Source organism: Bombina bombina, chromosome 1, assembly GCF_027579735.1.
Source record: "Bombina bombina isolate aBomBom1 chromosome 1, aBomBom1.pri, whole genome shotgun sequence".
Classification (NCBI taxonomy): Eukaryota; Metazoa; Chordata; class Amphibia; order Anura; family Bombinatoridae; genus Bombina; species Bombina bombina.
In genome coordinates this window covers 1,190,263,918-1,190,280,280 of record NC_069499.1, presented here as the reverse complement: position 1 = coordinate 1,190,280,280, position 16,363 = coordinate 1,190,263,918, and positions in this window count along the sequence as shown.

The window sequence follows — 16,363 nt, the reverse complement described above, 5'->3', positions numbered from 1 at the left end:
GATTATTTTTGGGTACGGCGCAATATTGGAAAGGCAAAAAACAGGTCTCGGTACCCGTTGATATAAGGGGTGACTACTACTGCTTTTATCAGGCTCCTCTTGGATAGCCCCAGAAAGTGTGACTATGAATCCCAAAAAGAAAATTAAATTAAGGTTGAAAACTAACTCCAAAGTAACTTGTAAGACCTGGAGCTCCTCAAACACACGTCCTACCGCAACAGCTATAGGCTCCCCAACCCACAAATCTTAACTTTTTCATGCCAATTGATATTGCCACAGCTGGAACAACAGTAAATAACATGTGCGTCACCACAGTCTCCGAAGCTGTTGTCGGATGTATACAAAAACACTGATAAAGTATTCCTTTAGGAGCGCAAAGAGATGGCTACCGGAACACTCCAGGAACTTCACAAGAGTGGCTGTATTGTGTTTCTGGTGATGTTTGAGACATCTGGGTAGTGTACAGGTAGGGCAAAAATCGTCTCCATCTCTGTGCACCAAAGGACATGACGTCCTTGTCATCCATAAGCACATGAAATTGCTGGCATTTTTGTTGCTTCAAGAAGTTCATTTTTTGTGGTGATAGATAGTACAGAATTAAATAAACTTTGGTTTCCTACCATACTCAAGACAATCTTGTATTTCAAAATTCGTACTTGCTGTGGGAAACAGTGGCCTGTCCATACCAGGAAGATGATTTAGACAGAAGTAACGAGCTCTGCTTGCAGGTGACACATGTTTATCGTCAATCATCAAAGGGGTTGCGTGCAGAATATGGCTGATGGCCCCTTATTCACATGTTTGTCCAGAGCCACAACATTTGTAAACAGCCAGAAGAAAGGTCGTTTCTCACCAGCCTTAAGTTGAGCTTCATTTACCAAATGCTGATATTCCAAAAAATAGACAAACAGTGCCTTAAATAACACATTTGCGATATGGATTCACCAGAGCAAGGTCATTGCAAGTACTAAGTTCCCACGATAACAAAATTAAAATGCCACAACTATGCAATCTTCACCTTCAGATTATTATTGTCACACTCCATTGTACTCCTATGCCAAGCTCCCTGCTCTTGTTTTTGTTGAGGGTCCTGGAGCCTCTGCTGAAAAGGCCTATGGATAAAAAAGTGTACTGGGTGTCTGTTCAATGTTTTTTTTCATTTCCCGGTTGCAAGTAATTATCTCAGTGTTTCTAAAATCAATGCTTTTACTGTAATCTTTTATTCAAAAGGATGACATATCTCCTCTTTCATGCTGTTGTTTCGGTTGAGGCTCCGGGACCCTCGTATTAAAAAGGCCTGAGCATAAATAAGTGTCACGGGTGTGTAATCAATGTTTTTTTCTAATTTCACGGTTGCAAATAATGAACTGTGGGTTTCTAAAATCAATGCCTTTACTGTAATCTTTTATTCAAAAGGATGACATATCTCCTCTTTCATGCTGTTGTTTCGGTTGAGGCTCCGGGACCCTCGTATTAAAAAGGCATGAGCATAAATAAGTGTCACGGGTGTGTAATCAATGTTTTTTTCTAATTTCACGGTTGCAAATAATGAACTGTGGGTTTCTAAAATCAATGCCTTTACTGTAATCTTTTATTCAAAAGGATGACATATCTCCTCTTTCATGCTGTTGTTTCGGTTGAGGCTCCGGGACCCTCGTATTAAAAAGGCCTGAGCATAAATAATTGTCACGGGTGTGTAATCAAGGTTTTTTCAAATTTCACGGTTGCAAATAATGATCTGTGGGTTTCTAAAATCAATGCCTTTACTGTAATCTTTTATTCAAAAGGATGACATATCTCCTCTTTCATGCTGTTGTTTCGGTTCAGGCTCCGGGACCCTTGTATTAAAAAGGCCTGAGCATAAATAAGTGTCACGGGTGTCTAATCAATGTTTTGTTCTAATTTCACGGTTGAAAATAATGATCTGTGGGTTTCTAAAATCAATGCCTTTACTGTAATCTTTTATTCAAAAGGATGACATATCTCCTCTTTCATGCTGTTGTTTCGGTTGAGGCTCCGGGACCCTCGTATTAAAAAGGCCTGAGCATAAATAAGTGTCACAGGTGTGTAATCAATGTTTTTTTCTAATTTCACGGTTGCAAATAATGAACTGTGGGTTTCTAAAATCAATGCCTTTACTGTAATCTTTTATTCAAAAGGATGACATATCTCCTCTTTCATGCTGTTGTTTCAGTTGAGGCTCCGGGACCCTCGTATTAAAAAGGCCTGAGCATAAATAAGTGTCACGGGTGTGTAATCAATGTTTTTTTCTAATTTCACGTTTGCAAATAATGATCTGTGGGTTTCTAAAATCAATGCCTTTACTGTAATCTTTTATTCAAAAGGATGACATATCTCCTCTTTCATGCTGTTGTTTCGGTTGAGGCTCCGGGACCCTCGTATTAAAAAGGCCTGAGCATAAATAAGTGTCACGGGTGTGTAATCAATGTTTTTTTCTAATTTCACGGTTGCAAATAATGATCTGTGGGTTTCTAAAATCAATGCCTTTACTGTAATCTTTTATTCAAAAGGATGACATATCTCCTCTTTCATGCTGTTGTTTCGGTTGAGGCTCCGGGACCCTCGTATTAAAAAGGCCTGAGCATAAATAAGTGTCACGGGTGTATAATCAAGGTTTTTTTCAAATTTCACGGTTGAAAATAATGATCTGTGGGTTTCTAAAATCAATGCCTTTACTGTAATCTTTTATTCAAAAGGATGACATATCTCCTCTTTCATGCTGTTGTTTCGGTTCAGGCTCCGGGACCCTCGTATTAAAAAGGCCTGAGCATAAATAAGTGTCACGGGTGTGTAATCAATGTTTTTTTCTAATTTCACGGTTGGAAATAATGAACTGTGGGTTTCTAAAATCAATGCCTTTACTGTAATCTTTTATTCAAAAGGATGACATATCTCCTCTTTCATGCTGTTGTTTCGGTTGAGGCTCCGGGACCCTCGTATTAAAAAGCCCTGAGCATAAATAAGTGTCACGGGTGTGTAATCAAGGTTTTTTTCAAATTTCACGGTTGCAAATAATGATCTGTGGGTTTCTAAAATCAGTGCCTTTACTGTAATCTTTTATTCAAAAGGATGACATATCTCCTCTTTCATGCTGTTGTTTCGGTTGAGGCTCCGGGACCCTCGTATTAAAAAGGCCTGAGCATAAATGAGCCTCTGCTGAAAAGGCCTATGGATAATAAAGTGTACTGGGTGTCTGTTCAATGTTTTTTTTCATTTCCCGGTTGCAAGTAATTATCTCAGTGTTTCTAAAATCAATGCCTTTACTGTAATCTTTTATTCAAAAGGATGACATATCTCCTCTTTCATGCTGTTGTTTCGGTTGAGGCTCCGGGACCCTCGTATTAAAAAGGCCTGAGCATAAATAAGTGTCACGGGTGTGTAATCAATGTTTTTTTCTAATTTCACGGTTGCAAATAATGAACTGTGGGTTTCTAAAATCAATGCCTTTACTGTAATCTTTTATTCAAAAGGATGACATATCTCCTCTTTCATGCTGTTGTTTCGGTTGAGGCTCCGGGACCCTCGTATTAAAAAGGCATGAGCATAAATAAGTGTCACGGGTGTGTAATCAATGTTTTTTTCTAATTTCACGGTTGCAAATAATGAACTGTGGGTTTCTAAAATCAATGCCTTTACTGTAATCTTTTATTCAAAAGGATGACATATCTCCTCTTTCATGCTGTTGTTTCGGTTGAGGCTCCGGGACCCTCGTATTAAAAAGGCCTGAGCATAAATAATTGTCACGGGTGTGTAATCAAGGTTTTTTCAAATTTCACGGTTGCAAATAATGATCTGTGGGTTTCTAAAATCAATGCCTTTACTGTAATCTTTTATTCAAAAGGATGACATATCTCCTCTTTCATGCTGTTGTTTCGGTTCAGGCTCCGGGACCCTTGTATTAAAAAGGCCTGAGCATAAATAAGTGTCACGGGTGTCTAATCAATGTTTTGTTCTAATTTCACGGTTGAAAATAATGATCTGTGGGTTTCTAAAATCAATGCCTTTACTGTAATCTTTTATTCAAAAGGATGACATATCTCCTCTTTCATGCTGTTGTTTCGGTTGAGGCTCCGGGACCCTCGTATTAAAAAGGCCTGAGCATAAATAAGTGTCACAGGTGTGTAATCAATGTTTTTTTCTAATTTCACGGTTGCAAATAATGAACTGTGGGTTTCTAAAATCAATGCCTTTACTGTAATCTTTTATTCAAAAGGATGACATATCTCCTCTTTCATGCTGTTGTTTCAGTTGAGGCTCCGGGACCCTCGTATTAAAAAGGCCTGAGCATAAATAAGTGTCACGGGTGTGTAATCAATGTTTTTTTCTAATTTCACGGTTGCAAATAATGATCTGTGGGTTTCTAAAATCAATGCCTTTACTGTAATCTTTTATTCAAAAGGATGACATATCTCCTCTTTCATGCTGTTGTTTCGGTTGAGGCTCCGGGACCCTCGTATTAAAAAGGCCTGAGCATAAATAAGTGTCACGGGTGTGTAATCAATGTTTTTTTCTAATTTCACGGTTGCAAATAATGATCTGTGGGTTTCTAAAATCAATGCCTTTACTGTAATCTTTTATTCAAAAGGATGACATATCTCCTCTTTCATGCTGTTGTTTCGGTTGAGGCTCCGGGACCCTCGTATTAAAAAGGCCTGAGCATAAATAAGTGTCACGGGTGTATAATCAAGGTTTTTTTCAAATTTCACGGTTGAAAATAATGATCTGTGGGTTTCTAAAATCAATGCCTTTACTGTAATCTTTTATTCAAAAGGATGACATATCTCCTCTTTCATGCTGTTGTTTTGGTTCAGGCTCCGGGACCCTCGTATTAAAAAGGCCTGAGCATAAATAAGTGTCACGGGTGTGTAATCAATGTTTTTTTCTAATTTCACGGTTGCAAATAATGATCTGTGGGTTTCTAAAATCAATGCCTTTACTGTAATCTTTTATTCAAAAGGATGACATATCTCCTCTTTCATGCTGTTGTTTTGGTTCAGGCTCCGGGACCATCGTATTAAAAAGGCCTGAGCATAAATAAGTGTCACAGGTGTGTAATCAATGTTTTTTTCTAATTTCACGGTTGGAAATAATGAACTGTGGGTTTCTAAAATCAATGCCTTTACTGTAATCTTTTATTCAAAAGGATGACATATCTCCTCTTTCATGCTGTTGTTTTGGTTGAGGCTCCGGGACCCTCGTATTAAAAAGCCCTGAGCATAAATAAGTGTCACGGGTGTGTAATCAAGGTTTTTTTCAAATTTCACGGTTGCAAATAATGATCTGTGGGTTTCTAAAATCAGTGCCTTTACTGTAATCTTTTATTCAAAAGGATGACATATCTCCTCTTTCATGCTGTTGTTTCGGTTCAGGCTCCGGGACCCTCGTATTAAAAAGGCCTGAGCATAAATAAGTGTCACGGGTATCTAATCAATGTTTTTTTCTAATTTCACGGTTGAAAATAATGATCTGTGGGTTTCTAAAATCAATGCCTTTACTGTAATCTTTTATTCAAAAGGATGACATATCTCCTCTTTCATGCTGTTGTTTCGGTTGAGGCTCCGGGACCCTCGTATTAAAAAGGCCTGAGCATAAATAAGTGTCACAGGTGTGCAATCAATGTTTTTTTCTAATTTCACGGTTGCAAATAATGATCTGTGGGTTTCTAAAATCAATGCCTTTACTGTAATCTTTTATTCAAAAGGATGACATATCTCCTCTTTCATGCTGTTGTTTCGGTTGAGGCTCCGGGACCCTCGTATTAAAAAGGCCTGAGCATAAATAAGTGTCACGGGTGTGTAATCAATGTTTTTTTCTAATTTCACGGTTGCAAATAATGATCTGTGGGTTTCTAAAATCAATGCCTTTACTGTAATCTTTTATTCAAAAGGATGACATATCTCCTCTTTCATGCTGTTGTTTCGGTTGAGGCTCCGGGACCCTCGTATTAAAAAGGCCTGAGCATAAATAAGTGTCACGGGTGTGTAATCAATGTTTTTTTCTAATTTCACGGTTGCAAATAATGATCTGTGGGTTTCTAAAATCAATGCCTTTACTGTAATCTTTTATTCAAAAGGATGACATATCTCCTCTTTCATGCTGTTGTTTCGGTTGAGGCTCCGGGACCCTCGTATTAAAAAGGCCTGAGCATAAATAAGTGTCACGGATGTGTAATCAAGGTTTTTTTCAAATTTCACGGTTGCAAATAATGATCTGTGGGTTTCTAAAATCAATGCCTTTACTGTAATCTTTTATTCAAAAGGATGACATATCTCCTCTTTCATGCTGTTGTTTTTCGGTTCAGGCTCCGGGACCCTCGTATTAAAAAGGCCTGAGCATAAATAAGTGTCACGGGTGTGTAATAAATGTTTTTTTCTAATTTCACGGTTGAAAATAATGATCTGTGGGTTTCTAAAATCAATGCCTTTACTGTAATCTTTTATTCAAAAGGATGACATATCTCCTCTTTCATGCTGTTGTTTCGGTTCAGGCTCCGGGACCCTCGTATTAAAAAGGACTGAGCATAAATAAGTGTCACGGGTGTGTAATCAATGTTTTTTTCTAATTTCACGGTTGAAAATAATGATGTGTGGGTTTCTAAAATCAATGCCTTTACTGTAATCTTTTATTCAAAAGGATGACATATCTCCTCTTTCATGCTGTTGTTTTGGTTCAGGCTCCGGGACCATCGTATTAAAAAGGCCTGAGCATAAATAAGTGTCACGGGTGTTTAATCAATGTTTTTTTTCTAATTTCACGGTTGCAAATCATGAACTGTGGGTTTCTAAAATCAATGCCTTTACTGTAATCTTTTATTCAAAAGGATGACATATCTCCTCTTTCATGCTGTTGTTTCGGTTGAGGCTCCGGGACCCTCGTATTAAAAAGGCCTGAGCATAAATAAGTGTCACGGGTGTGTAATCAATGTTTTTTTCTAATTTCACGGTTGCAAATAATGATCTGTGGGTTTCTAAAATCAATGCCTTTACTGTAATCTTTTATTCAAAAGGATGACATATCTCCTCTTTCATGCTGTTGTTTCGGTTGAGGCTCCGGGACCCTCGTATTAAAAAGGCCTGAGCATAAATAAGTGTCACGGCTGTGTAATCAATGTTTTTTTCTAATTTCACGGTTGCAAATAATGAACTGTGGGTTTCTAAAATCAATGCCTTTACTGTAATCTTTTATTCAAAAGGATGACATATCTCCTCTTTCATGCTGTTGTTTCGGTTCAGGCTCCGAGACCCTCGTATTAAAAAGGCCTGAGCATAAATAAGTGTCACGGGTGTGTAATCAATGTTTTTTTCTAATTTCACGGTTGCAAATAATGATCTGTGGGTTTCTAAAATCAATGCCTTTACTGTAATCTTTTATTCAAAAGGATGACATATCTCCTCTTTCATGCTGTTGTTTCGGTTGAGGCTCCGGGACCCTCGTATTAAAAAGGCCTGAGCATAAATAAGTGTCACGGGTGTGTAATCAATGTTTTTTTCTAATTTCACGGTTGAAAATAATGATCTGTGGGTTTCTAAAATCAATGCCTTTACTCTAATCTTTTATTCAAAAGGATGACATATCTCCTCTTTCATGCTGTTGTTTCGGTTGAGGCTCCGGGACCCTCGTATTAAAAAGGCCTGAGCATAAATAAGTGTCACGGGTGTGTAATCAATGTTTTTTTCTAATTTCACGGTTGCAAATAATGAACTGTGGGTTTCTAAAATCAATGCCTTTACTGTAATCTTTTATTCAAAAGGATGACATATCTCCTCTTTCATGCTCTTGTTTCGGTTGAGGCTCCGGGACCCTCGTATTAAAAAGGCCTGAGCATAAATAAGTGTCACGGGTGTGTAATCAATGTTTTTTTCTAATTTCACGGTTGCAAATAATGATCTGTGGGTTTCTAAAATCAATGCCTTTACTGTAATCTTTTATTCAAAAGGATGACATATCTCCTCTTTCATGCTGTTGTTTCGGTTGAGGCTCCGGGACCCTCGTATTAAAAAGGCCTGAGCATAAATAAGTGTCACGGGTGTGTAATCAATGTTTTTTTCTAATTTCACGGTTGAAAATAATGATCTGTGGGTTTCTAAAATCAATGCCTTTACTCTAATCTTTTATTCAAAAGGATGACATATCTCCTCTTTCATGCTGTTGTTTCGGTTGAGGCTCCGGGACCCTCGTATTAAAAAGGCCTGAGCATAAATAAGTGTCACGGGTGTGTAATCAATGTTTTTTTCTAATTTCACGGTTGCAAATAATGAACTGTGGGTTTCTAAAATCAATGCCTTTACTGTAATCTTTTATTCAAAAGGATGACATATCTCCTCTTTCATGCTCTTGTTTCGGTTGAGGCTCCGGGACCCTCGTATTAAAAAGGCCTGAGCATAAATAAGTGTCACGGGTGTGTAATCAATGTTTTTTTCTAATTTCACGGTTGCAAATAATGATCTGTGGGTTTCTAAAATCAATGCCTTTACTGTAATCTTTTATTCAAAAGGATGACATATCTCCTCTTTCATGCTGTTGTTTCGGTTCAGGCTCCGGGACCCTCGTATTAAAAAGGCCTGAGCATAAATAAGTGTCACGGGTGTGTAATCAATGTTTTTTTCTAATTTCACGGTTGCAAATAATGATCTGTGGGTTTCTAAAATCAATGCCTTTAGTGTAATCTTTTATTCAAAAGGATGACATATCTCCTCTTTCATGCTGTTGTTTTGGTTCAGGCTCCGGGACCCTCGTATTAAAAAGGCCTGCGCATAAATAAGTGTCACGGGTGTGTAATCAATGTTTTTTTCTAATTTCACGGTTGAAAATAATGATGTGTGGGTTTCTAAAATCAATGCCTTTACTGTAATCTTTTATTCAAAAGCATGACATATCTCCTCTTTCATGCTGTTGTTTTGGTTCAGGCTCCGGGACCCTCGTATTAAAAAGGCCTGAGCATAAATAAGTGTCACGGGTGTGTAATCAAGGTTTTTTTCAAATTTCACGGTTGCAAATAATGATCTGTGGGTTTCTAAAATCAATGCCTTTACTGTAATCTTTTATTCAAAAGGATGACATATCTCCTCTTTCATGCTGTTGTTTTGGTTGAGGCTCCGGGACCCTCGTATTAAAAAGGCCTGAGCATAAATAAGTGTCACGGGTGTGTAATCAATGTTTTTTTCTAATTTCACGGTTGCAAATAATGATCTGTGGGTTTCTAAAATCAATGCCTTTACTGTAATCTTTTATTCAAAAGGATGACATATCTCCTCTTTCATGCTGTTGTTTCGGTTGAGGCTCCGGGACCCTCGTATTAAAAAGGCCTGAGCATAAATAAGTGTCACGGATGTGTAATCAAGGTTTTTTTCAAATTTCACGGTTGCAAATAATGATCTGTGAGTTTCTAAAATCAATGCCTTTACTGTAATCTTTTATTCAAAAGGATGACATATCTCCTCTTTCATGCTGTTGTTTCGGTTCAGGCTCCGGGACCCTCGTATTAAAAAGGCCTGAGCATAAATAATTGTCACGGGTGTGTAATCAATGTTTTTTTCTAATTTCACGGTTGAAAATAATGATCTGTGGGTTTCTAAAATCAATGCCTTTACTGTAATCTTTTATTCAAAAGGATGACATATCTCCTCTTTCATGCTGTTGTTTTGGTTCAGGCTCCGGGACCATCGTATTAAAAAGGCCTGAGCATAAATAAGTGTCACGGGTGTGTAATCAATGTTTTTTTTCTAATTTCACGGTTGCAAATAATGAACTGTGGGTTTCTAAAATCAATGCCTTTACTGTAATCTTTTATTCAAAAGGATGACATATCTCCTCTTTCATGCTGTTGTTTCGGTTGAGGCTCCGGGACCCTCGTATTAAAAAGGCCTGAGCATAAATAAGTGTCACGGGTGTGTAATCAATGTTTTTTTCTAATTTCACGGTTGCAAATAATGAACTGTGGGTTTCTAAAATCAATGCCTTTACTGTAATCTTTTATTCAAAAGGATGACATATCTCTTCTTTCATGCTGTTGTTTCGGTTCAGGCTCCGGGACCCTCGTATTAAAAAGGCCTGAGCATAAATAAGTGTCACGGGTGTGTAATCAATGTTTTTTTCTAATTTCACGGTTGCAAATAATGATCTGTGGGTTTCTAAAATCAATGCCTTTACTGTAATATTTTATTCAAAAGGATGACATATCTCCTCTTTCATGCTGTTGTTTCGGTTGAGGCTCCGGGACCCTCGTATTAAAAAGGCCTGAGCATAAATAAGTGTCACGGGTGTGTAATCAATGTTTTTTTCTATTTTCACGGTTGCAAATAATGAACTGTGGGTTTCTAAAATCAATGCCTTTACTGTAATCTTTTATTCAAAAGGATGACATATCTCCTCTTTCATGCTGTTGTTTCGGTTGAGGCTCCGGGACCCTCGTATTAAAAAGGCCTGAGCATAAATAAGTGTCACGGGTGTGTAATCAATGTTTTTTTCTAATTTCACGGTTGCAAATAATGATCTGTGGGTTTCTAAAATCAATGCCTTTACTGTAATATTTTATTCAAAAGGATGACATATCTCCTCTTTCATGCTGTTGTTTCGGTTCAGGCTCCGGGACCCTCGTATTAAAAAGGCCTGAGCATAAATAAGTGTCACGGGTGTGTAATCAATGTTTTTTTCTAATTTGACGGTTGCAAATAATGATCTGTGGGTTTCTAAAATCAATGCCTTTACTGTAATCTTTTATTCAAAAGGATGACATATCTCCTCTTTCATGCTGTTGTTTCGGTTCAGGCTCCGGGACCCTCGTATTAAAAAGGCCTGAGCATAAATAAGTGTCACGGGTGTGTAATCAATGTTTTTTTCTAATTTCACGGTTGCAAATAATGATCTGTGGGTTTCTAAAATCAATGCCTTTACTGTAATCTTTTATTCAAAAGGATGACATATCTCCTCTTTCATGCTGTTGTTTCGGTTCAGGCTCCGGGACCCTCGTATTAAAAAGGCATGAGCATAAATAAGTGTCACGGGTGTGTAATCAATGTTTTTTTCTAATTTCACGGTTGCAAATAATGATCTGTGGGTTTCTAAAATCAATGCCTTTCCTGTAATCTATTATTCAAAAGGATGACATATCTCCTCTTTCATGCTGTTGTTTCATTTGAGGCCATGGGTGTTAGTGCAAAACCGCTTGGCTTTTTTTTGGCTTTGGGTCCGGCTATTCATGCAGGCCATATAGAGCTGACAACATTCGGTGTCGTATCAGCTATTAAACTAATAAGAACAGTACTACCAAAATACAGCCAATGAAGGGCCTTAGGAAGACTGGGCCAAGGTTGGATTGTAGTATTTGGTTAGGCTAATCATGATGGCCATGTAGACCACCACCACCGAGAGTCCTGGAAGTAACAGGGATGATCAGATGAAAGAGCTAAGAATAGTAGAACTTGAAACAACAGAGTTAGCCATGGGTGTTAGTGCAAAACCGCTTGGCTTTTTTTTTGCTTTGGGTGCAGCTATTCATGCAGGCCATATAGAGCTGACAACATTCGGTGTCGTATCAGCTATTAAACTAATAAGAACAGTACTACCAAAATACAGCCAATGAAGGGCCTTAGGAAGACTGGGCCAAGGTTGGATTGTAGTATTTGGTTAGGCTAATCATGATGGCCATGTAGACCACCACCACCGAGAGTCCTGGAAGTAACAGGGATGATGAGATGAAAGAGCTAAGAATAGTAGAACTTGAAACAACAGAGTTAGCCATGGGTGTTAGTGCAAAACCGCTTGGCTTTTGTTTGGCTTTGGGTGCGGCTATTCATGCAGGCCATATAGAGCTGACAACATTCGGTGTCGTATCAGCTATTAAACTAATAAGAACAGTACTACCAAAATACAGCCAATGAAGGGCCTTAGGAAGACTGAGCCAAGGTTGGATTGTAGTATTTGGTTAGGCTAATCATGATGGCCATGTAGACCACCACCACCGAGAGTCCTGGAAGTAACAGGGATGATGAGATGAAAGAGCTAAGAATAATAGAACTTGAAACAACAGAGTTAGCCATGGGTGTTAGTGCAAAACCGCTTGGCTTTTTTTTGGCTTTGGGTGCGGCTATTCATGCAGGCCATATAGAGCTAACAACATTCGGTGTCGTATCAGCTATTAAACTAATAAGAACAGTACTACCAAAATACAGCCAATGAAGGGCCTTAGGAAGACTGAGCCAAGGTTGGATTGTAGTATTTGGTTAGGCTAATCATGATGGCCATGTAGACCACCACCATCGAGAGTCCTGGAAGTAACAGGGATGATGAGATGAAAGAGCTAAGAATAGTATAACTTGAAACAACAGAGTTATCCATGGGTGTTAGTGCAAAACCGCTTGGCTTTTTTTTGGCTTTGGGTGCGGCTATTCATGCAGGCCATATAGAGCTGACAACATTAGGTGTCGTATCAGCTATTAAACTAATAAGAACAGTACTACCAAAATACAGCCAATGAAGGGCCTTAGGAAGACTGGGCCAAGGTTGGATTGTAGTATTTGTTTAGGCTAATCATGATGGCCATGTAGACCACCACCACAGAGAGTCCTGGAAGTAACAGGGATGATGAGATGAAAGTGCTAAGAATAGTACTACTTGAAACAACAGAGTTAGCCATGGGTGTTAATCCAAGACCGCTTGGATTTATTTTTGTATTGGGTGCGGCTAATCATGCAGGCCATATAGAGCTGCCACCATTCGGTGTTGTATCAGCTATAAAAATAATAAGAACTGTACTATCAAAATACAGACAATGAAGGGCCTATGAAGACTGAGCAAAGGTTGGATTGTAATATTTTGTTCGGCTAATCATGATGGACATGTAGACCGCCCGTAACAGGGATGAAAGTGGTAAGAATAGTACTAATTGAAACAACCGAGTTAGCCATGGGTGTTAGTCTAAGACCACTCAGCTTTTTTTTGGGTTTGGGTGCAGCTAATCATGAAGGCCAGATAGACCTGCCACCATTTGGTGTTGTAACAGGAATGAAAATGCAAAGAACAGTACTACTTAACACAACCTACTTACCATGGGTCCCAGAGCATATGTTTGGTTGTTATATTTTGTAAGGGTAATCATGCAGGCCATATAGACCTCCACCGATAGAGTGAGTATGAGTAACAGCTATTAAAATGCGAAGGACATTACTAATTAACACAACATAGTTACCATGGGTCGCAGACCAAGAGCAGATGTCTTATTATTATATTTTGTATGGGTAATCATCCAGGCCGTATAGACCTCACCAAACAGGGGGAGTTACAGAGATTAAAGTGCTAAGAATGGTAGTACATAAAACACAACCTCGTTAAAATAGGTAGCAGACCACATGTCTTATTATTATAATTTTTAAGGGTAATCTGGCAGGCCATATAGAACTCCCCCGATAGGGGGGGGAACAGGGATTAAAGTGCTAAGAAAAGTACTAATTGACACAAGCTAGTTGGGTCCAAGAACGCATGTTTGATTATTAGAATTTATTAGGGTAATTATATATCTAACAAATCTATCTATTTCTCTTCTATCGATTCGATCTAACTATCAATCTATGTATATCTATCTATCCTATCTATCACTATCAATCTATCTTCTGTCCGGGATGTTTTGAGACAGCCACTTTGGGAATGTTAGTTGATTTAGACCCATTATGGCTTAAAAGCAGACTCTGCATCAACTATGTAATTTTCCATGGGAGTTTTGCCAGGGATCCCCCTCCAGCATGCAACAGTCCAGGTGTTAGTACCCTTGAAACAACTTTTCCATCACTATTGTGGCCAGAAAGAGTCCTTGTAGGTTTTAAAGTTCGCCTGCCTATTGAATTCAATGGCGGTTCGCGCGTTCGCGAACAATACCGGAAGTTCGAGTCCGCCGTTCGCGAACCGAAAATTTTAGGTTCGCGACATCACTACTGAAGATATGTTTGGCGAATTGGGCCTACTGAATTGCAAACCAGTCCGTATAGCACTTAAAAGTGATGCAGTCCCATACAGTATTTCTACTCCCCGTAGAATTCCGTTCCCGCTCATGCCTCAAGTGGAGAAGGAGCTTATGCGCATGAAGTCTATGGGGTTATTGAAGAGGTTGTTGAAGCAACTGATTGGTGTGCCCCCATTGTTCCTGTTGCAAAAAAAAATGGAAAGGTGCGCATCTGTGTGGACCTGAAAAGGTTGAATGAGGCAGTGAAGAGAGAGATTTGTGCTGCCGACATTAGAAGACATAGCTCCAAAGTTGGCTGGGGAGAAGTTCTTTTCTACATTAGACGCTTCTAGTGGCTTTTGGCAGATCCCTCTGGATCCGAAGTGCCGCAAGCTGACTACCTTTATTACACCTGTAGGTCGGTTTTGCTTTTGCAGACTCCCCTTCGGGATATCCTCTGCCCCAGAAATTTTTCAAAGGGAAAGAAGCTCTCTCCTAAGTGACCACGTGGGCACGGCAGTCGTCATGGATGACATTCTAGTGTATGGGTCTACAGTGGAGGAGCATGATCAGCGTTTAAGTTGTGTGCTGCAGGCTATCAAAGAGTCTGGGCTGAAGTTAACCCCTTAATGACCACAATGTACCCTGTATGTCACTGGTCGTTAAGGGTTTTTTCAGGACATAATAGTATAAGTCTAGCAAGAACACGCTATTAATGCACTCCCTCCAGCAGGCTTTGTGGAATAGAGCAGTCTCAACGCTGGTGGCAAGACCGCGCTATAAAACAATCAAGTCCCAAAAAAAGGCCAACGACATACAGGGTACATCGCTGGTCCTTAAGGGGTTAAATAAAGAAAAATGCCATTTTAGGAAAACTGAATGATGTTACTTTGGGCATATCATCAATGGGGATGGCATCAAGCCAGACCCTGAGAAAATTTGTGCTATTGAACAGATGAAAAGTCCTTCTGATGTACATGAGCTGAGACAGATATTGGGCCTTGTAAATTATGTGGGCAAGTTTCTTCCAGATTTATCAATGAAAATAAACTACAGCCCATCGCCTACTGTTCCCGCACACTGACGGCTGCTGAGTCAAAATATGCTCAAAATGAGAAAGAGTGCCTGGCTGCAGTTTGGGCCTGTGAGCGATTTCAGCGTTATCTAGTGGGTTTAGAGAAATTTAGTCTGGAGACTGACCATAAACCGCTAGTCCCTCTAATCAACTCTTATGATATTGACAAAACACCCTTACGATGCCAGAGACTTTTAATGAGACTACTCAGGTTCAATGTTCAGGCAGTGCATGTGCTGGGGAAACAACTGGTTGTGGCAGATACACTATCCAGGCTCCCACTGGCTGCTGCTGAAGAATCCTCAACCGAATCTGAGGTGAAAGTGTATGTTGATTCGGTTCTGGCCTCAAAGTCCATTTCTTCAAGGAAACTGGAAGAGATAAAGAAAGAGACATATTTGGACACAGATCTGCAAGAGGTTATAAGGTACATAAAAGAAGGCTGGCCCCGAGAGCCGGGTAGCCTGGATGTCTTTAAGTTCTTACCAGTCAGAGAGGTTGCAGCTCACAGAGCTGGAGGGGTTGGTGCTGTTCCAAGACCGCATCGTTATTCCTGTCAGCATGAGGAAGGAGATGTTAAACAGAATTCACGATGGCCACCTAGGCATTACAAAGTGCAGAGAAAGGGCAGCTACAGCTGTGTGGTGGCCTGGGATCAGCTCCGACATTGCAAATCACGTGTCTAAATGTGCCTTTTGCCGGGAACGCCGGCCTACTCAGAGAAGGGAGCCCTTGATTTCTACTCCGCTGCCTGCGGGCCGTAGCAGAAATTAGCTGTTGATTTGTGTGAACTGCACGGGAAAAAGTTCCTTGTTGTAATAGACTACTATTCCAGGTATTTGGAAATTGCACCTTTGAATGATATCACAAGTCAAGCCGTTATCATTCGTCTGAAGAGTTTGTTCGCCGAGTGGGGCATTCCAATGGAGCTGGTGAGTGATAATGGCATGCAGTTCGCTTCTGCAGAGTTCAGTGCTTTCAGCAGGGAATATGACTTTGTACATTCCACGTCAAGTCCACATTACCCGCAGGCCAACGGAATGGCTGAAAGGGCAGTTCAAACAACAAAGTTCATTTTAAAGCAATCTGAGCCGTACCTAGCCCTCTTGTCATACAGGGCGACGCCCATTCAAGCCACCGGGTTTAGCCCGGCACAGCTGATGCTAGGACACCAGATTCGCACCACTTTACCCTCAGTGGGTGTCTTCAAGCCGACTGGCTCTGTTCCTCGGGACGAAGTCCTTAGGAGCGATGAAGAGGCCAAAAAGGGTTATTGTTTCTTCTACGACAGGAGACATTCTGTCAGGCCCATACAGGAACTAAATGCGGGGCAA